Consider the following 21,420-nt stretch of genomic DNA (forward strand, 5'->3'; position numbering starts at 1 on the left):
AGCCAAAACCACCCCCGATTTTGTGGAAAACATTAAATTAAAAATCCAAGAATCTTGGTGAACCTAAAGCAGGATAAAGACAATGGAAACCACTCCCCAGAACATTGTAGTCCAACTGCTGAAAGCCGAAGATAAGGAGAAAGTCGTGAAAGCAGTGAGAGGAAAACAACAGGTTATATGGACAGGGAACAATTCTACGACTGACAGCTGACTTCTCAACAGAAACAATAGAAGTCAGAAAATTTTGGAATGTCATTCAAAGTGCTAAAGTTAAAAACTATCAAACAAGAACTCTATATCCAGCAAAATCTTCTAAGTGAAGGCAAAATAAGGACATTTTCTGTAAACAAAAATCGAGAAAATGTGTCGCAAGCAGATCTCCACCATAAGAAATGCTGAAGCAAGTTGTTTAGGGTAAAGGGAAATGAACTCAGATGACACCTCTGATCTATGGGTAGGAATGGATGGCAGTGGAAGTGGTAAACATGTGGGTAAAAGACTAGGTGTATCACTCCATGTCCAGCCAGAAGACAGGAACCACTCATAATGTGAACAGGGAAATGTTAACAATTATAAATTGGTAAGAGATGGTTAACTACTAAAGTGGGTAAAAGAGAACTTTAAGGATTACAGGAATACCAAATGCAGAAAACAGCTGCTTTGTCTAGTGCTCAGGGGGATAAAGTGAGAAGGTGGAATGTCTCCCGCCACAAGGCTGAAATTCAGACCCCCCCCCCCATGGAATATGCAGCCTAGCAGTGGTGAAGAAACAGGACAGAACAGTGCTGGCTGAAGCTGGTTCATAGGAAGTGACCCACTGGTTAGCCAGGAAACTCGCTGGAGAGTGAGCACTGGTGGGCCTCCTGCCAGCTGCTGGCGGCTGTGCCACAGGTGGATGAAAAGCACCTGGGAACCAGGAAGAGAAGCTGTGGCTTGACTATGGCCTTGCAGTGGCCCTCTAGTGCCCTCTATTGACGACGCTGGAGCGTCGTCCAGCAGGCAAAAGATATTTCCATGGTCCAGCTCCAGTCCCACAAAGCAGGACAAAGAAGGGTAGATTTGGAGCTGAGAGGCAGTAAACTAACTCGCATGCTGTATTACTTCTGCTTTCTTAATTCCTTTAAAAGACATTATTATTTAAAGCAAAAGTACTAACACTGTATTGTTGTGTTTATAACAAAGATGTAATATAGATGGCAGAGTGAATGGAGATGTACGTGGCTGTATTTTACCTGACGGAATCCAATACTAATTCCATGTAGACTGGGATACGTTAAAATGCATACTTTAATCTCTAGAGCAACCACTGAAAAATAATATATGCAAAGACATATAGCTGGAAATCCAATGGGAAAATTATGGGATTCTAAGAAATACTGTATGAACACAAAAGAAGGCAGGGAAAGAGGAACCAAAAGAGATAAGACAGAACAAATAGCAAAATGGCAGATCTAAATCTAACCTAATTGCAACCGAAATTCTATGTAGATGGAATAAAAACTCCAATTACAAGGTAAATGTTATCGTACTAGATGAAAAAGCAAGATCCAACTCTATGCCGTCTACAAGAGACACACTTTATACACAAAGGCACAGATAGTTTGTAAGTAAAAGTGTGGAAAAAGAGATACAGACCAACCTCAGAGATACTGCAGGTTCAGTTCCAGACCAACTGCAATAAAACTAATATTGCAATAAAGCAAGTCACAGGAGTTTTTTGGTTTTCCAGTGCATATAAAAGTTATATTCACACTATACTACAGTCTTTTAAGTGTGCAATAGCATTGTCTAGAAAACAATGCACATACCTTAATTTTAAAATGCCTTATTGCCAAAAAAACCTGCTAACTATCATCTGACAACAATGGGTTGCCACAAACCTTCAATTTGTAAAAATTCCAATATCTGAGAAGCACAATTACGTGGGTATTCCTTGCAAACAACCTAGGAAGCCTGGAGAGATTATATTAATATCGCACAAAATAGACTTTAAGGCAGAGCATATTATTAGAGGCAAAGAGGGACAATTCATAATGATAAAAGGGTCAGTTCATCAGGAAGACATAAAGTTATAAGTGGGTATGCACCTAATAACAGCTTCGAAACGCATGACGCAGTCTGACAGCTAGAGGGAGGACACAAATCTGTAACTGCAGTTGGAGACTTTAACCCACCTCTCACAATACCGATGGAGCAGCTAGATAACTAAATGATGTAGGACTCCGGAAGGAAGTTGGGGAAGCCCACAGAATCTCTGAGGAGGGATGAGAAGCAGGCCCGAGGCCCCGCTGCTGGGAATAGCCCCCCACATTGGAACCTAGAAGCACTTCCACGAGAACCCCGCTGCCTTGGCTCCTGGCCACAGGCGCCGCAGGCTGCACCCACCCCTGCCCCTGAGGCTGGACACTGGGGCTGGAGCCATGGCCACCTGGGCCCTGACACCTCAACAGCACGGCTGCACGGCCCCGGCTCTTCCTGCCACCCGCGTCCGGTCCCTCTCCTGAGCCCATCCTCTGAGCCTGCGTGGTGACTGGTAAGTCACCTCACGTGGCTTCCTCCTCCCAACAGCGGTCATTTCTCCCATTTGTCGATGAGACGGGGGTTTGGGGAATCCTGCAGCAGGAAGTGCCGAGGCAGGATTTCAGCCCAGCCCCGGGTCACTCCAGGGCCTGTGATCTGGAGGCTCTCCCACCAGGCCTCCCTCCCTGCCAACACCCGTCAGGACGGGTGCCTCTCCAGGCCTCTGAGGTCCCCCATCCCTGGAACCGTCAGTGCCGTGGGGCAGGGTGGATGCAGCATGGATGGGGCAGAAGCTTGCTGGGTCTCCAAGGCGGGCCCGGGTTGGAGCGGGGGGCGTCTGTGGGACGGAGGAGCGATGGCCTGGCCGAGGGCTTGGACGGTAGCGGCAGGCGTGGTCCCGGCACTCAGGTCCCATCCACGTGGCCAGAGGCGCCTGGGCCACCGCGAGCCCAGCTGGGACTCCAGGTCTGGGGAAAGAGTTGCCGGGATGAGGGGCCATCAGGCTTCTCCTCCACGGGTGGGGAGGCCAGCTGTGGAAGGGCCCTCCCTGTTGGCCCCGGCAGCGGTGGAGCAGCTCAGGCCCCTCAGTCAAGCATGGTTTCAGCAGAGATGCCAGCCCCAGCCTGTTGCCTGGGGAGGTGAAGCGAGGCCCACACAGTGAACATGGCCTTCCAGGGAGCTGCCTGGCTGGCAGGTGAACTCATTGAGGCCCTGGGCTCCAGGAACTTCCAGAAGCAACCTTGGCGGTATCCAGGGCCTGCGTGCATGTAGGGGGAGTGGAAAGGGGGCACAGTGCCTTTGGGGCCATTGCCATTCCCAGGACCCCCTAGCAGGCTTGGGGTACAAAGTCCCCAAGAAGCCATTGTGGTGGCTCTCGGGGGCGGACACAGGGATTCCAGGAGAATTCTGGGGGCAAATCCCTGTCCTGGCCCTCAGTCCACTCTCGAGGGACATCAGGTGCAGGTGGCAGCCCTGGAAGCCGAGGAGACGAGCCACTGGTGAAGCCCAAGCGGCCCCTCCTGCCCTGTGCCCCACTCCGGCGGGCCGCCGTGCCCTTGGTGACCCCGAGGACCCTCCATCCCGCTTGGACCGGCAGCGTTTACAGCCTGGATCCTGGGCCTGCGGGCAGTGACTCACTAGTGGGGCCAGGTCCCCGGGGCAGGGGAGGCTTCGGCGGAAAAGGGTGTGCAGCACACAGGGGGCCGCTCCACACGCCCTCCCTCCATCGGGACCGGCCCGGGAAGCAGGCTCCCTGGGAGAGCCGCTGGGGAGTGAGCCCGCCCCAGGGTAGAGGGCGGTCTGTGCTTCCCACAAAGGGAGGGTGTCCCAAGGAGGGAGCCGGCTCTTCAGCCGGGTCTGAGGTGGTGGAAGCCCCGGAGGCTGGGCCCTGCCGTGCCTGCAGAGCTGGGTAGCCGGGGGCCAAGCCGGGCAGGAGGCGGGGAGAGGGCAGGGGTCCCAGCAGGCTGGCTGGACCACCGCAGGGAGCGCGCTCAGTCACCAGCAAGGCAGGGCCGCTGCCTCCTCGGGCGTCCCGTGCACCAGGCGAGGAGGTGAGCGGTGACGGCAGTCTTGCGCCAGGAGCCCCGAGAGAAGGGGCGCCTGCCCATCCCTGGGCCCTTTACCCCAGACTGGTGCTTCACGACGGCGACCAAGCATACGTGCCGCGCCTGGAGGGCAGAGCTGGCCCCGGTCTGCTCAGAAGGCCTCCGCCGGGGCAGGGAAGGCGGGTGGCGCTGTTTGCTTGGCCGGCTTGGGGCTGCGGGGCGACAGTCTGCCCAGGACCAAGGTGAGCCAGCTCTATCCCCTGTCCTGCCCAGCTGGCAGGATGCCATCAGGGGGAGATAGGGCCTTCAGGGAGGCTCCGTGGGCAGGGGAACGCTGGCTCTCCCGCCCCCTCCCCGGCCCTCCCCTCCAGCCCATCCGTCCCTCCATGCCCAGCCAGGTGCCCAGCCAGGTGCCCACCCCTGCTGGCTGCAGCCTGGGGACTGTGCTCCCACCGGCAGGCAGCTGTGCCGGGCAGGGAGCTTCCTGTGTGGCAGGTGGCATGCTGCAGCCCCGGCAGGGGACCTGCCGAGGGGGCTGCCCGTGGTGGGTGCTCAGTGGATTCTCCACCCTGGAGGGAGGGCAGCAGTCTTGTCAGGGACAGGGTTGGGCTGTGGTCACTCTCTCCAGCGCCAGATTAGCCTTGCAAGCCACCAGCTTCTCGAGGGGGCACGGGGGCAGCACCTGCACCCTGCTCCCAGGCGCCCGGCGTTGCAGTGCCCCGAGCCCAGGCCTGGGAGCAGGGTGCTCACACTTACTAACAGAAAGGAAGCTGACCGCAAACCCTGTGCCCTCTGGCCACGCCAGGAATAGTTCACAAGTTGCGATATTTTGAAGACATGAGCTGGACGGGAAAGACTGTAGGCCGGCCTTCTACCCCGGACGTCTGGCGCCTCGGCTGCTGTATTTTGGTGGCCGAACCATTTTAGCCTGCAGAACATATTGCTTCTGAGAAATTTTGGATTGAAATACCATCCGGCAGCAGCTTATTCTTATCAGCCGTGCGGGAACACAGGGAGGGCCTGGCGGCCCAGGGCTGGCGGCCCGGGGCTGGGGGCCCGGCCTCTGTCTCCTCTGTGCGGGCGACCGAGATGCTCATGCCCAGCTCGCCCATCCACTGGCCCAGCTCACGTCCACCTTCCCCGCCCTGGCCCCGGAAATGTAGCCCACAGGGGACTGGGTCCTCCCTGGCCCCCCTGAGCCGGGTGCCAGGCTCGGCCGCCCGCTCCCTGTGCCCCCCCCCCAGTTCCCGTCCCCCTGTGAGGGCAGACTCATGGTCCCTGAGTGCAGGAGAGGACACTGCACCCCGAGAGTTAAGGGACACCCCGGTCACACAGGGACCAGAACCCCAGCTCTGGCTCTGAAGTCCAGGGCGTTGCCTTGGGGCTGCAGGGGCTGTGGTTGGCCCTCAAGCTGGGGTGTGGGGTGGCCTGTCCCTTCATTATATGGGGCCTGCTTCCCAGGCCCTGCCGGACAAGGGTCCCTGAGGCTGGCGGATGCCTCCTCCCTCGCTCCCCCGGCAGCTCAGCTCCAGGACCTAGGGTCCCACCGCCGGGCTCATCCTTGGCTGCAGCTGGAGGATGATCCCCCGGGAGGTGGAGGCTCCCCCACCCACCACGCTGGGGCCTATTCCCGACCCCCCACCTGCCGGGCGGCCAGGGGGAGCGGGTTCAGGGGCAAGGCCCCAGCTATTTTTAGTGCCTTCGGCTCCAAGGCTGCTGTACAGCACTGTGTCCCAGCCTCTCTGGGCCCCAGAGAGCTCCCCTCCCTGGCGGCACGGCCAGGACTGCAGGTCCCTGCAGGGCCTGGGGGAAAGCCTGTGAGATTTCCCGCAGAACTCTCCTCCGTGCAGACTCGGGCCTGCATCCCTCGGCTCCCCGGGTCAGCGACTTCTCCCCAGAGCTGGGTGTCAGGGCCGAGCCAACGTCTGGACCAGGCCGCGCCGCGGGGCTGCAAGTGCCACAGGTCCTTCCTAACCGGGAGTCGCCGTGAGAAAAGCAGGGCCCTGCGCGCCAGCTGCCCGCGTCCCCGAGCTGCCACCGTTGCCACGGCCCCGCCCCGCCCCGTGCCCAGCAGAAGCGGACGCGACGGGCCTGTGTCCGGGAAGTCCCTCTCCCTGGGGTCTGCAGGGCCCGGAGCCCTGCGGTCACAGCCCACGCCACGCTGGGGTCAGTTCCCAAACCTCCTGAGGTGGCCGCGAGGTCTCTTATGCCCCCCTGCGGCTGGGGAAGTTGGGGCTCAGAGAGGTCCCACGGCCCGTCAAGTGCCCGGAAAGCAGAGAGTGAATAAGGACTTGGGTCCCAGCAGTTCGTCTGAGCGGATCCCGGGAGGCAAGGAGGAGCCTGGACGGAGCCGGCGCAGGCACAGTGATGGAGCTGGTCACCCGTGCAGGCTCCCGGGCTCAGTCTGCTGGGGACGCTGGGAAATCGTGTACCACACACCTCGGGATGGCCCATCAGAAGGAGGGGAAGCTGGTACTTATCCAGTGGCTCCTGATCCAGTTGGGTGGGGGGTTGCCCCCGGGGGTGATGATAACACTGGCACTTTCCGCTGGGAGGGGCTGGGCGGCCTTCCTGGCTTCAGAGAAACCTGTGATCCCTGGGGCCAGAAAGACTGCTCAGCTGGGTCGGGCCTGACACAGGACCTGGCCTCGTCCAGCACTGTTCAGCACGGCTGTGCAGAAGTTGGGGTTCGGGACAGGGACACCCAGAGAGCGCATCAGATCTGGGCCTTGGGGCCTGGCCAGGTGCAAGCTTCAACCAGGTGGCCTGGAAAAGAAGGTGACGATGTTGACAAAGACCTCTGGTCCTACAAAACACCCAGAGACTTAAAGATCCACAAAACCCTTTGCTTTTCAGCCGCAGCAATTCGGTCCAGGACCCCACAGAACAGGCTCTGCAGGGAGCCACCTGCCCAGGGCTCAGAGACCCCGAGACCAGGTCTCCTGTGATCAGGAACAAGGAAGTGGTCACCGGGCGACCTACATGGAGGAGGACAGACAACCCAGTGCAGCTCTATCAGGGCCCGGATGGGGGAGAGGAGTCCGGGGCTCATGGTGGGGCTCTTAAGTGCCATCCCTGGGGCCCCAGGAATCGTCACAGGGTTGTCGGTCCGAGAACACAGACAAGCCTGTCTGAAAGTGTCTGCTTTGGTGCCGTGTGTATGCTAAGTCGTGAGCCTGTCCTAGAACTGGGCTCACTAGTGGAGCTGCTTGTGATGTGGGAGCGGGAGGCCCAGGCTCCCGCAGCTGCGCTCGGATCTCGGCTCCGCCACTCAGGGGCTGTGTGACCCTGGGTGGGTTACCTCCCGTCTCTGGGCCTCACTGTTCTCATCTCTAAAACAGAGATGATGGAACCTCCCACGGGGCAGTAGTGAGGATCAAGTGAGATGATTATGAGGTGCACTCAGAGAGCTGGGCAGAGTGAGCTGGGGCAGAGGCTACCACCATCATCATCATCATTATTATTATTATTATTATTATTATTATTATTAGCTGTGTCAAGTGGACAGATGCTCTTCCTTTTCAGATGCACTCTATGGCTTCTCTTATGACCCACACTCAGGGGCTCCCGTGTCCCCTCCTGGTCCCTCATGACCTCCCTCCCTCTATCCCTACAAGGGTCTGAATCGGGAAAGGCCAGCTGGGCCGAGGCTGGGGCCACAACCGAGGGCCACGCCTTCCTTGTCCAGAGGTTGGGGACAGGTCTGGAGGGTGGGGGACAGGCTGAGGTGGGAGGGGAGTTGGGGTGCCCCAAGGGGTCGCAGGGGTTGGGAGCAGGGGTGAGCGTCCAGTGCACACCCAGGGCTCAGGGAGCGTTCTTTTCACCCAGAGACAACACAGGAAAAATGAGTGTTCATGGTTTTTCTCCCAATTCAAAATGAAGATAACTTTATCGAGACTCACAGACAAAAATTATACAGGCAGACCTCAGAGATACTGCGGGTTCCGTTCCAGACCACCACCGTAACACAAATACCACAATAAAGTGAGTCACATGAATTTCTTGGTTCCCCAGTGCATCTAAAAGTTATGTTTACACTATACTATAGTCTATTAATACTGTGCAATAAATAGCATTTGTCTCAAAGAAGTACATACCTTAATTTAAAAATACTTTATTGCTAAAAAAATGCTAACCACCATCATCTGAGCCTTTAGGGAGTCATGGTAGTCACATCAAAGATCACTGATCACAGGTCACCATGACAAATAATAATGAAAAAGTGCGATATATTGTGAGAATCAGCAAAATGTGACACAGACATGAAGTGAGCAAATGCAGTTGGAAAAATGGTGCCTGTAGACTTGACTGACGCAGGGTCGCCACAAACCTTGAACTTGTAAAAAAAGTGCAGTATCTGCAAAGGGCGATAAAACGAGGTGTGCCTGTACCCTCACAGTCAATACCTCTAGATTATTTCCCAGAAAAACTGGCCTGCCTGCTTCATCACTGGAACGTTCTCATGACTGAGAGTTTGGTGGGCCCTAAGCTGTTCCCTGGGGCTAAGGGCCGTCCATGTGGCCTGCTTCCCGGGTCACGTGTGGGCTGGAGGTCAAGGCCACCTGGGGACCCTCTGGAGCCGACACCCGGTCCCACATCCAGACGTTCACCCCCCGTGGACCCCTCGCTCTCGGCAGAGCCGTCTCCTCCGTGTTCTCCCTGCCAACCCGGGCCCAGGCCCACAGCCTCCACGCCCCAGACAGACCCCCATGCTGGCGAGGCCCCTGCCCATCCTGGGTCCTCCGTCCCGGCCCCCGCCTCCCCACTTCCCAGGGGCTGGCTGCCTGCCCTGCAGGTTCTGGCCCCCTCACTCCAGAGAACTGGTTTTGTCCAAGGTCTTCTGGACTCCCCCATTTGGCAAGTGCAGCTGTGGTTGTGCTGCCCCCTCTTGACCCCTAGGCACGATTTAGAAAGGGGCACCCCTTCCTCAAGACCCTTCGCTCCATCTAATGGAAAGTGGTCATAATTCTGCTTAGTTAGAACGCGTCCCTTTGCTGTACCCAGGGCTAAGGTGTCTGCATGGAGAACAGTACCTTCTCAGATGTCTGACGTCGCGTGGTGCACAGCCTGTGCAACCTCACGGGGCTGCCCTGGAAAGCGCTCTGCAGCCCTCGTCCTGCTCTTTCTCAGAAGCATCTAACATAGGTGCTCTCTTCACAGTGCAAAGTTTGGATCCCGTCGGCGCCCTGATGGGGTTCCTTCTGGGGCTCCCCATTACCCTTGGATAACCCCCAGATTCCTACCCACAGTCTTCGGGGGCCATCCCCTCCTCCTGGCTCAGCCAGGGCTCGCCTCAACAAAGCCCTGCCAGGCCCCTGGACTTCCCTGGAGGGCCCTGACCCTGTCCCATTCGTGGTTTTATGTTTGCTCGTGGGATACTTTAGTGAAGGTCTCCTGTCTGGATGCGCTACAGGGACACGTTGGGTGCTGATGGCCCATGTGGCCCCCCTACACACAGCCTGGTCCCTGGAGGCCCTGAGAGGGAAGCGGTTGAATGACTAAGCACGCTGTCCTGGAAACTCGCTTTTCTGCTGTTTCCCGGCACCTGCCCCCGCCTGGCCCTTCTCCCACAGTCCTCGACTTCTCCTGGGCCCGCATCTCAGCAGGCCCCAGCCCCGAGCGTCACTGGGCTCGCCAGCCCCTCGCCCATCAGCCCAGCCTAGTTTTCCTCCGTCACCTCCCCAGGCCCGGGCCTTGTGCTTGCTGCCACGTGCGGTCGCCCCAGGGCAGGTCCCCAGACGCCTCCCCCAAAGCTGCTCCCGCCCTCCGCGCCCTTCCCACCCGCCCATCCTCCATGCTGGCCACCAAGGGACCCTCTCCGGGATGCACAGCAGTGTCCGTCTGCCCAGGTGCCTCCCCTTCTGCGGCTCCCCCGGGCCCTCAGGATCAACCCCAGCTTCCACGCCTTTGCTCCCTGACATTCTCCAGCGCCCCCTCCAGCCCTTGCTCCCCTCTGCCTGGACATCCCCGCCCGGCTGATTCCACTCAGGCATTCCCCCACTGGGGAGCCCCTGTGATGGCCCCAGACCCCAAGCACCGGGTCCCCACCTGTGTGTCCCTGACCACACTGTGGACGTTGGCTGTTTCCCCACTAAAGTGAAGCCCTTTAAGGGGAGGGACCTTGTCTTATTCACCCTAAGACGTCCCTCCTCTGGCTGGCAGACATAGCCCCCCGGCACTCTTTAGTTATCTCCACAGGCATTTGGACCCTCTCTGCGTGTTCTGCGGCAGAGTGACACGCGGGCGGCGGGTTTGGAAGGACTGAGTCGCGTGGCCGTCGGGGTGCTGGGAGGGTCCCAGGCCGGCAGGCTGCACACAGAAGCGGCCGCCCCTGCTTTACCAGAACGGGACTCGGCCGGGCATTGCTTGCCCCAGGGGTTAGGGTCTGGGTTCTCCAAGCTCTTGGCTTTTGGAGGTGATGAGCTCACTGTCAACCAGCGAGGCTGAATTCCACCCCCTAAGTACAGACAGAATCGCATTCTCAGAATATGTATAAATCCTTATTTTAGGACTGGCCAATTGGTGTCAACATCTGATGTCGGCATGATTTTTTTGGGCCTGTCTATGTATATTCAGGACGGTGGTATGTTGGGAAGGTCAGTCACTTGGCCAGTGTCATCGTGAACAACACTGGCCTGAGAGAAGGGGAAAATGGATTTACAAAGCCCAGGACTTTAAGCCAATTCCTCTGGGGATAGAGTGCACAGAAGAGGGCTGGTGGCCCGAGAAGTCACTTGAGGACACCCCAGAGCCAAACACGCCTTTTCATTTGTTTTGATAGGTGGAATTTAGTTTTAATTATTTAAGAGAATAGTTCATGAGATATTTTCAAAGAGAAATGAGGTCTTAATAACCTAAGCTCTCGTTACACCCCTCAGCTATTAAATCTTTATAAATCTCTGCTGGAAGCTTGGAGATGAGGCCGGGTTTCGGAGGCAGGAGTGAGAGGAAAGCGGGGGCTTGAAAGTGGCCGAGGCTCATTTTCCCACCTGGGGCCTCAAGGTCAAAGGTGAGGGCTGCTCCCTGGGTGACATCGTGGGAGGGAGCAGTTCTGACAATAACAGTCGATAATGGGAAAACTGAGGCTGGGGTGGTAACAGTCGATAATGGGAAAACTGAGGCTGGGGTGGAACCAGCTGCCAGAATCCAGGAGGCCTCCTGAGGGCACCTGGACGCTCGCCCAGCGAGCTGGCTTCACCTCACCCTTGCTGAAGTTACCCCACTCTGAAATTGGGGAGTTTCAGCACCCAGGGAAGACACTGAGCCTGAGTTATTTTTACTGCCCCAAATGAAAGGATGCATGTCCACTGGCTGTGTGCATCACCAGGACCTATTTCTTCTCCCCTGATTCTCTCCTCCCTCCTCTGAGGTGTTACAGAGGCTCAGGGCCCCGGGGACTCACCAGGCCTCTGGCCACAACGCTGCTTCCTGCTGAGAAGGAATGCCCGGCCAGGGCCCTGTGGGTGCATTTCCTTCTCTTTGGGTCCCCTGTCCTCACTTCAAAGGCTCCCAGCCCTGAGCCCCACCCCCCCCCCCCCCGCATCCCCGCAGCTCCCTCGGGTCTCCCCGGACAGGGGACAGGAGCCTCAGACTGCACACGTCCAAGCCTGGGACAGCCCTTCCTCCCCAGAACCCACCCTCCCCGCGCCCCCCACCCCAGGCGCCTGGGCTGGAGCCCTTGGAGCCTCGACATCCACCGCGGCTTCTCCCTCCAGTGGCCAGCTGGTCACCAAATCCTGTTGATGACAGAGACTAGCCCACCTCAGGTCACTCCCAGCCTCCCTCCTGCAGGCCCTCAGCACTGCTGTCCCCAGGCCCGGTTGGTCACAGCACCGGCCACTCTGCCCGTGGCTGCCTCGGTCCACATTCTGCCCGGAGTTCCCTTCCCAAAAGGGATGTGAGCATTCTGTCACTCCTCTCTCAGCCATCTTTGCCTACAGCCCACAGACAGGATTCAGACCTGCTCCCAACCTTCCCAGCACAGCTAGCAACGACCCCAGGGGGTCCCCGCTGCTCCTCTGTGTCCTGAATGCACGACACCCTGGTGTCCCTCTGCCCCAACCCATCTCCGGTTCACTGCCTCCTCAGTCGGGACGACCCCCGCTGGTCCTGAGAAGCAGTTTAACCACTGCTGCCTTTGTGGAGCCTAAGAAACCCAACTAATGTCATAGAATAAATGAAGGAATGAATGAATGGATTCTTCTCCGAAAGAAGGAGAAGTGGCCCTTTGTTCCTCACCTGCCACCGTCATCGTGGAATCACAGCACATCTGTGATAGGAGGGAGGTGGAAATCCTCCGGTCCTCTTCGTAAACAAGGAAACACTGAGGCAGAGGTAGAACTGGCCCCAGCCTCCTGGCTTCCAGGACAGACCAGGGTCTGCAAGACCACAGTCTCCTAAACGGGACCACCCTGAGCTGCAGGCCAGAGCAAACATCTCTCGAAGGCTTCATCGGAGGCTTCTCCCTGGCAGCTCCTCCCTGAGGGACCAGCCAGGGAGACCTCTCGGGTGCCTCTGAGAAGAGTCCAAGGTCACAGTGTCAGTGGATTGACATCCTCTCTTGTTCGGTGTCAAGGATCAGGCACACAAAGAAAACATCAAGCGAATGGCAAAGTTCCCACGTAAGCAAGGCATCTTTTTTCTTTTCTAGCAACTAGTCCTAGAGCCCAGCACAGGTATCAATCACAGCAGGAGAAGACATATACTCTCTGCAGCCACGCCCTGGAAAGAAAAGCATGTGTCTCCAGGAGAAAACAACTCAGTGGCTTAGTTAGAAACCTATTTGGAAAATATGCCTACCTGCCATCCCTCTGCTGACATCAGACACCGTGCATCAGCGAACCCCCCCTCATCATTACAGATTGGGATCCTCTGCACCTCATCCACTGTCAGCTAGGACACTTTACTGCAAGTAACAGATCCCACTGGATTAAACGATAAGGAAAGCCATGTGTCCTTTCCCAGGAAGGGCAGCTCTGGGCTGAGCAGTTCACCCCTCAGTGGCATCTTGGAGGGCCATTCTCTGACCCTTTTGCCCTGCCGTGCTCAGGTGAGTCCCCAAACGGTTGCGATGCAGCTGACACGATTCTGGGTGTCACGTGCAGACCCAACCAACAGAAGAAAAAAAGTCATCTTTGCTCTCTGTCTTTTATCAGCCAAGAAACCTTTCCCAGCATCCCTCAGAAGCCAACCCCCCACATCTCATTGGCTAGGATTGGGTCACATGCCCTACGCTAAGCCAGTCATTGGCTAGGAGAACCATTGGCTTAGCCAATCAGAGTTTACATCTGAGGCACACGGGGCAGGGCCTGGTCCCCAGAACAAAAGTGGGCTCTGTCAGCATGGACGGCCCCCTCTGTGTGTCACTCAGGTCCTCATGCTTGTTCTGCCAAAGGCTGTCATAAAAGCCACTTGTACTTGTTGTGGCAAAACCCTCAGATGGCGCTGTGCTCTGCCTGGGTCTGGGTCAGTCTGAGGTCCCTGTGGGAGGAGAAGGCTCTTTCTAGAACTTTCTGGAAACTGGAAGGACCTCCATTGCATGTTGCCTGAGGCCGCCTCGCCTAGAAGCTGTGTGCGACCCAAACGCAGCTCCCAGAGTCGCTCACTTAATCCCCGCGGCAGCTCCGGAGCTGGGGAGACAGGAGGGCAGAGGCCGAGGCAGGTCACCGAAAGCTCCACATCTGGTAAGTGGGGGAGCTGGGATCGGACCCAGAGCTCATACTGTCACCCACACCCGGCCAGCGAAAGCCTTTTTAAAAAATTGAATGTAATTTGCATACCATACAATCTACTCTTTTGAAGTGTACGATTCAGTGGTTGTTGGTATATTCACAAGATTGTGCAACCATCACCACAATCAATTTTAGAACAAGTTCATTACAACCAAAAGAAACCACTCAACCCTTAGTGGTCACCCCTTGTTTCCCTCCCTCCCGCCCCAGGCAACCACGGGTTTACTTTCCATCTCGTAGATTTGCTGATTCTGGACATTTTATATACTGGAATCCTACAGTATGTAGATCTTTGTGTCTGGCATCTTCCACTTAACATCGTGATTTTGAGGTTCATCCATGTGTAGCAAGTGTCAGTGCTTTGTTCCTTTTACTGCCAAACAATACCCCATGGCGTGGGCACACCACGCTGTGTTTATCCAGTCCTCAGCTGTTGGGTGTTGGGCTGCCTCCAGCTTTTGGCTGCTGTGACTAATACCGCAGGGAGCAGTCATGGACAGGTTTTTGCGTGGACGGAAGTTTTCATTCCTCTAGAGTAGATACCCAGGAGTGGCATCACTGAGCGAAAGTCCTTTTTACGAGGTGAAAGCAAGGGTTTGCGGGGGGGTCAGAGTGTTCCGAGCCCTGGAGTGGGGGGTAGGAGGTCGTGGCTCTGGCTGTGCTGTCTAGAGGCTCTGGGACCTTGGGTAGATCACAGCGACAAGGGTCCTGGAGTAGGTGCTCCCAGCCCTGCCCTGGAAAGGTACCTGCAGGCCCACTTCCTCCCCGCCACTGTGCTGGGGAGAGATGATGGTGCCCACCCACAGAGGGCATAGAAGGCACTTGGTGTGGGCATCTGCTCTGGCTTTGGCTCCCTGACCAGGCCCTTTTCTCCCAGAGATGGGAAGACACTGCCCTCCTGCTGTGATCAGCACCAGTTTTTCATTTGCACTTTAACATCTACACTGCTTTACTCTGTGGTATCCACTTAGACTTGCAAGTAAGCCTTAGCTAATTCTAATAAAATAGCCGTGCAAAGCTCTGCCAGAAATTTAATTGTATTTACCAAATAGCTAGTAAATATTTCCTGCAAATCTCATTGCTCCATAAATTGAAGACTGCACCTTCTGTCTGCTTTCTTGGCTGAGAGGCAGGGCCGGGGGAGAGAGGGAGACAGGGCTGGGAAGGGGTGGGGGAGGGTTTGACCTGTCTCCCTGTTATAGTGTAAGCGTGGTCCTTCGTTTGGGTTCTCTGTACTGAGATCTGATCACTCACCAGAGCCTTTGATCTGAGGTTGGTCATTTTATTCAGAAAGCAAGCTCTTACAGGGGTTCATTTCAGTTGCAATTCCAAACCAGATCTCCTTGATTATGCATGGAAACCTTACAAAATTTTCCACTGAGATGATTTTTGAATTAACTGAAAACTTAGCAGTTTCATAATTTTTGAAGTGTAGATTTTTGCCTCTCCTTCTTGGTCTCATAAGTCCATCGCTGGGTCTTTTTAAACCTGAACTTTGCCATTGGCTGAGTCCTCGAAGAAAGACAGATACCCTTGACATTTAAAAAAAATTAATGGAAAATCACTAAATCCCTTCCAATGCTACATTGAAATGTAGTTACAGCTCTTTCCTTGTGCCCAGTGAGAATTTAATCATAGCAAAATCTTAATGTCTAATATTGACATCTTTATCCAAGAAACCCAAAACATGTTTTGCAAGGGGTAGCTTGGCATTTTCCAAACCTGCTGACATAGCTCCCTGGATCTAATTTGAAGCCGTGGCAGCTGGAAAGATGACCCAGTGACCCTGACTTTTACCCAAATCTGAAGTTTGGGGCCCCAGAGGTCAGAGACCTAAGGGCAAAAAGCATGGGCTTGGAGGCATTGCTCTGGGAATTCCTCAAGGGCCAGTTCCTATTTGCCTCCAGGACCCTCAGGAGCTCCAGAGTCTCTAACTGGGCCACAGGCCTCATTTATGGAGTGGGGGGCTCTGGCTCTTCGGGGAACAGTCCTGGTTGATGTCTCTGCAGGTCAGTGTGAGTTGCATGCCAGAGGGTCAGAGGTTCAGAAGGCCAAGGACCAGACCTAGGAGAAAGTCCCTCTTTTTCTCCATCCCTGCAGTTATAGGGGGTTAGCAGGCCTTTAGGGCAGCTAGATTTCTGTAGTGGACACTATGTTTCTTTTTTTTTTTTAATTTTTAAAATGTTTTGGTGTACCATGCAGCATGCGGGATATTAGTTCCCCAGCCGGGGATCAAACCCATGCCCCCAGCAATGGAAGCGCAGAGTCTGAACCACTAGACCGCCAGGGAAGTCTCTTTTCCTTGTGTTTCTTTTCCTTTTTAAAATTTTTTTGTGGTAGTGGACACTATTGGTGCCTGTATTAGTTAGCTTTGATGTGTAACAAACAACCCAGAAACTTAGTGACTTAAAATAACAAGCACTTATTGGCCTTTGATTATGTGTGTTGGCAATTTGGGCTGGGCTCAGCCGGGTGGTTCTACTCGTCTTGCCTGGGCTCACTCATGTGGCTCAGCTGAGGTTGGATGATTCAGGATGGCCTGACACACATTTCTGGCAGGTGAAGGCAGGTGAAAGCTATTGGCCAGAATGCCTTGGTTCCCTTCCATGTGACCCCTTGGGAGTTAGCTTGCTTTTTGTTCCCATAGTCTCAGGGTTCCAAGTGCCACAGGAGAGCATAAACCAATACACAAGCACTTTTCAAGCCTCTGCGTGCATCATGTTTGCTCATGTCCCATTGGCCAAAGAAAGTCACATGGTCAAGCCCAGACCTGAGTGGGGAATAGACTCCTCTTGATTGGAAGAGTAACAAAGTCAAGTGCGAAAGGGCATGGATGCAGGGATAGGTGGGATTTGTGCCTGTTCTGCAATCGACCACAGAGTCCTCCCAGACCACGTTTACAGGGCTGGTGTATCCATCCCAAGCTGCTGTGTGTGCTGGCCACGAGCCAAGCTGCCTTCTCCTCCAGAGAATGGCCTCAGCTCATGAGAGCCACGCACCCCAGTTTATATTCTTCCTCTCTGCCTGGCGGGCGGGGCTTGCAGCCAATGGGTACATGTTTCCCCACAGTGTGCTCTGGACACTCTTCCTGTTGAGAGGTGGGGTCTATGTCCCCTCCCCTTGAATCTGGGCGGGCTGGTGACTAGCTTGTAACCACCAGGGAATGGCGAAAGGGACACTACGTGACTTCCAGTGGAAGGTTATCAAAGGTGATCCAGGTCCTGGCTTGCTGACTGGAAGCCTGCTCTTGCAGCCCCCAGCCTGCCTGTCGACCCTGAGGCTGCCGAGTCGTGAGGAAGCCCAGATGCCCCACCTGGAGTGATGCCCGGCCAGCTCCGCACTGTTCACGCTTTGCCATCGTCTGACTGCGCCCGACAGAGACCCTACCCAGCTAAACCTTTCCCGAATTCCTACCCACAGAAACAGTGAGAGATAATAAAATGATTGTTGTTGTCTAAGCCCCTAAGTTTTTATCTAATTTTTTGTGCACTGATCTTCTTAGACCGTGTCCATCGCCCTATTATCATGAGGAACACAAGTAAGACGGGTCTTCCCCAGGACTTGGGATACTGTGTCCAAACTGCTGGTCCTCCACTCTCACTCCTGCACAGGTTACCGTGTGTGTGTGTGTGTGTGTGTGTGTGTGTGTGTGTGTGTGGCCTTTTAGTCTCATTTGTCTTTCCACCCCCAGAGCCTCTCAAAGTGCTTGGCTCACAGTGGTGTCCACGAATGTTCGTGGAAGTTCCTACACCTCAGGTCCCTCATGTCTTTAGCCAGACAGATCTTCCATGTCTCCAGCAAGCCATTCTGCCCCTCTAACCTCCTTTCCACTAGAGGATGCAGGAGAGAAACTTCCAGAACAGTAGGTGCCTCTGTGGTTGCCCAGCGGAAGGGACGGTGCTGGGGTCGGTTAAAGGTCTTCTCTGTTGGAAACTCTGGAAACACGCCCATTTCCAAAGGAACTGAAATTTGTCTGGACTTGCTCTCCGCCTGCTGTGTGCCTCTCCAGCCTGTTGGAGCACATCCGTAATCCTGGGAGTGCAACTCTGCAAGACAAGAGGACCTAGAGTTTTCAAGGACTAGGAGAGCGGGCAAGGGCCAGGAAAGAGCTGGTTCCTGGGGTCAGAGCTTTCAGGGTTACGATGCGGTTTAGAGGTGTTGGCTTCGGTTCCCAGCCACAAAGGCTGCCCACTCATCAGCCTTTGCTTAACAGCTGGGTCTGGGGGATGAGTGACACCCTTCATCACCCAGGAGGCTGGAAGTGGTGGGTGGGGGAAGGGTACGGGGAGAGTGGCTGGCAGAGGAGTGATGGGGGAGGAATGGTGAGCGGCAGGCGTGGGAGGGACGGGGTGGGGGGAAGAACAGGGGAGGGTGGTGGGGTTGGTGAGGGGCAGGCGGATGATAGGAAGGTGTGGCGAGGGGTTGTGTGTGGCAGGGAATGGCTTGGAGGAAATCCCAGCATTTTTGAAAGATACTAGCTTCTATGTGTGTAGCTGAACGATGCTACTGGATTTGGCCTAATTACAAAAGGTATTAGGAGTTGTATGTTTAGGATGTCTTGTTTTCTGGGCAAATGTCAGAGATTCTATTGCATTATTAGGGTTTCAGGTCTTCTGACAATATGGTGACAGCTGGACCCTTGTCCAGGGGCAAAAACCTCCCAATACACAATTCTGAAATCACATTCAGCGAGTTCATGGCTGCCTCGCTTCCAAGTCCATCCCAGGGGTCATGAAGCTCGAAGCTCACGCAGAGTGAGGTTAAAGAGGGGTTCGGGGAGGTGCCTTCAAAGGCAGTTACTAGCGGCATTAGTTGGGCTCACGGTGGGGGGCGCTGCACTCCCCCACCCCCTGCAGGGTTGGGCAGCTTTTGGGGGTTTACAAGTGGAACAGGCTTGGGGTAGATCCCATTCCTCAAGTGTCCAGTGAACATTGTTAAGTGTATGAATGAATGAATGAATGACTATTTCAGAGATACATAAGTGGATGTTATTTTTTTACTGATCCTGGGGCAAAATCCATGCTATTTATCCTTAAAAATGGTGGGAGAAAAAATGGAATCAAGGCTCTGGACAAACTGGGGAACTTTTCCTTAATCCTTTTCTAACTTTCTGTTTTCTTTGGGGAATCCAGAGATGTCATATTTACCTGAGTCCCATTTCCTAATGACCCAGGTGACTTCAGACAGACGCAGGCCTATTCAGATTGTTTCCTGGAGAGGACAGGGTCAAAGGGAAGCCCAGGGCCCAATGGTACCCTTTCCGGGGAGCAACCTGGAAGCCGCTGCCCAGAAAAGCCTTGATTCTGGGGCCCTGGCTGTGCAGTTTCTGCATTTGGAGTCGCAGAATGAAGTGCTCTGTCAGAAGAATAAAATCCCCAAACCAAAGTTAGAGCGTCCGATTTTGGTTCCTTAACCATCTGTGGGGAAATTTTTTAGTTTGCCTCATACTCAAAAAGAAACAGCAAGGGAGGAAAGGCCGTTTCCTGTCAACAGAGCCACCCCGCCTCATGGCCCAAGCGCCCGAGTGTCCCCTACCCCCGCAGGCCTCACCTCCGCGGGGCAACTTCACGGGAAGGTCTCACGTGAGCTCTGGCCCACTGGCTTAAACTGGCTGGTGCCTATTATTATCCGCCAGAACACCACCTAAGAGGTGCAGGGATGGGCCCAAGACACCCGAGCCCTGGGCCAGAGGGTCAGGAGAGAGCCCAGGTGGACACCCGCGCCAGTCCTGTCCCTTTAGTCGTGTCCTCAAGGCTCCTAACGCCAGCTCTGCCCCCGCAGCTTTAGGAAGTACCTACAGCTGGTGTTTAGCAAGCTCTTGTTAGCCTGATAAAGCAGGTTATTGAGGTAGCCTGCTCATTACAAAGAAAATAATTATTTACTTAAAGAAGCCCCAAGACTGTCATTTTAGGCATCAGCACGTAACAATGTTAGCTTCCGCCCTGTGAAATGAGCTTATTTGGGTCCATGTTGAAAAACAATAGAGGGAAATTCAAACTTGGTAGTTTGAAAAATCACCTACGTTGCAAATCATCCACGGAAATTAACGTCTTAGAACAATACATTAGCCAGAGCTGTAAGGAGAGCCTGAATTTGTAAATCTGCTGATGTTTTATCCTTGTCACCCAGGACAGAGGAGGTATGGCCATTGCAGGGCTAATTAGATCCCTTTTGGCCTCCAGATTGGAAACTCCATCCCAACTGTGGAAGGATGGGCTGGCCTGTGTTCCTTCACACCAGCTCACCCACCAGCGGCCTCAGCTTGTGCTCGAGGCCTTAAAATGCTCCCAAGTTTGGTTGCAGCAGGCTTTCTAATCACACGTTTCAAGTGAATCACAAGACACAAGTACAACTGGGCTGCCCCAGACACAACCTGGGGAGAAAGAACAAAGAGCTGGTTAGGGTGGCAGCTCCCCAGACGCGAAATCCGCAGGGTTCTAGAGCGGGTTCCTGATCGGCCTGGGGCGGGCACATGCCAGGCCCCGGGTTTCCTCTGAATCCGCCCTCAGTGGTGAGCCCAAGGGGTGGCCAAAGATCCCCAATCTTCAACAACCCCAGATCTGCCTCAAATCCACACCTTAAACAGAGGACTTGCACTTGCGCTGGCAATGAGGATTCAAGACGAGCCCTTGGACACTCTTCTAGACAGACGACCGCACGGTAAACCTCTCCTGTGCGGAGACTTGGAGGTGGTCCCAGCCCTGAACCCACCCCGAGGCCAGAGTCCCGAGTGGGGGGCCGCTTACTGATGAAGCAAAACTGGACAGGAAAGATTTGGCCTGGGGCAGATGGTCCACTCGTTCCTCCCTCCCTCCCTCCCTTCCTTCCTGCCTTGATTCACTTAGCCACATGTTTTAAGGGCTGCCCAGGGCTTTCCACCAAGGAGAGAGTGAGGGAACTGACCAAGTGGACCAAAGCCTCTGGCAGTGAAGTGGACAGAGAAGCGGGCCCAGGGTCCTCCGCTCAGGACTCTTCAGGAGGACGCATGCAAGTTGAACCGCACCATCGTTTATTTTTTGAATATAACAAACCTCATTAACCCAGATGCTACTAATTTTGAGTATTTCACCCCAGAGTGGGTGGAAATTCCAACGGGCAGGACACACGAGACAGATGTGTCAGCACATGTGAGGAAAATAACTTTTAAATTACATACACTTGATTCATGTTTCCATTAGCATAGTGGCTTTTCGAACGTCTGCACCAGAACCTACAACAAGAAATACATTTTACCTCAAGACAGACAAACTTAGTTGTGTGTACCCATGCAGAACTAAAACAAAAGTTTCACAAAACTACACTGACCTAGTCAGTAAGAAGCATTTTGCTATTTCCTATTTTATTTTATTTCATTTCATTTTTAAAAAAGATGCCGGTCATACCCACTGAACTGATTTTTCAACCAATTAGTAGATTACAAACTGCAGTTTGAAAAACACCACATCCCAGGTAAAGGGGCTGGCGCAATTCCGACAGCTTGTCGTATCCACAGCGTAGGTCTGGGGACCAATCCCTCAGAAAATACTTTTCAGGGAATTGATAATCAAGCTTGTCGTCAATTTAACATCCCTGACAGTGTGATGAGAAAGCATTAGGTAACATCCCTGAAAAACAGTGGGGCAGAT

This window comes from Balaenoptera acutorostrata, chromosome 3 (genome assembly GCF_949987535.1).
Source record: "Balaenoptera acutorostrata chromosome 3, mBalAcu1.1, whole genome shotgun sequence".
NCBI lineage: Eukaryota > Metazoa > Chordata > Mammalia > Artiodactyla > Balaenopteridae > Balaenoptera > Balaenoptera acutorostrata.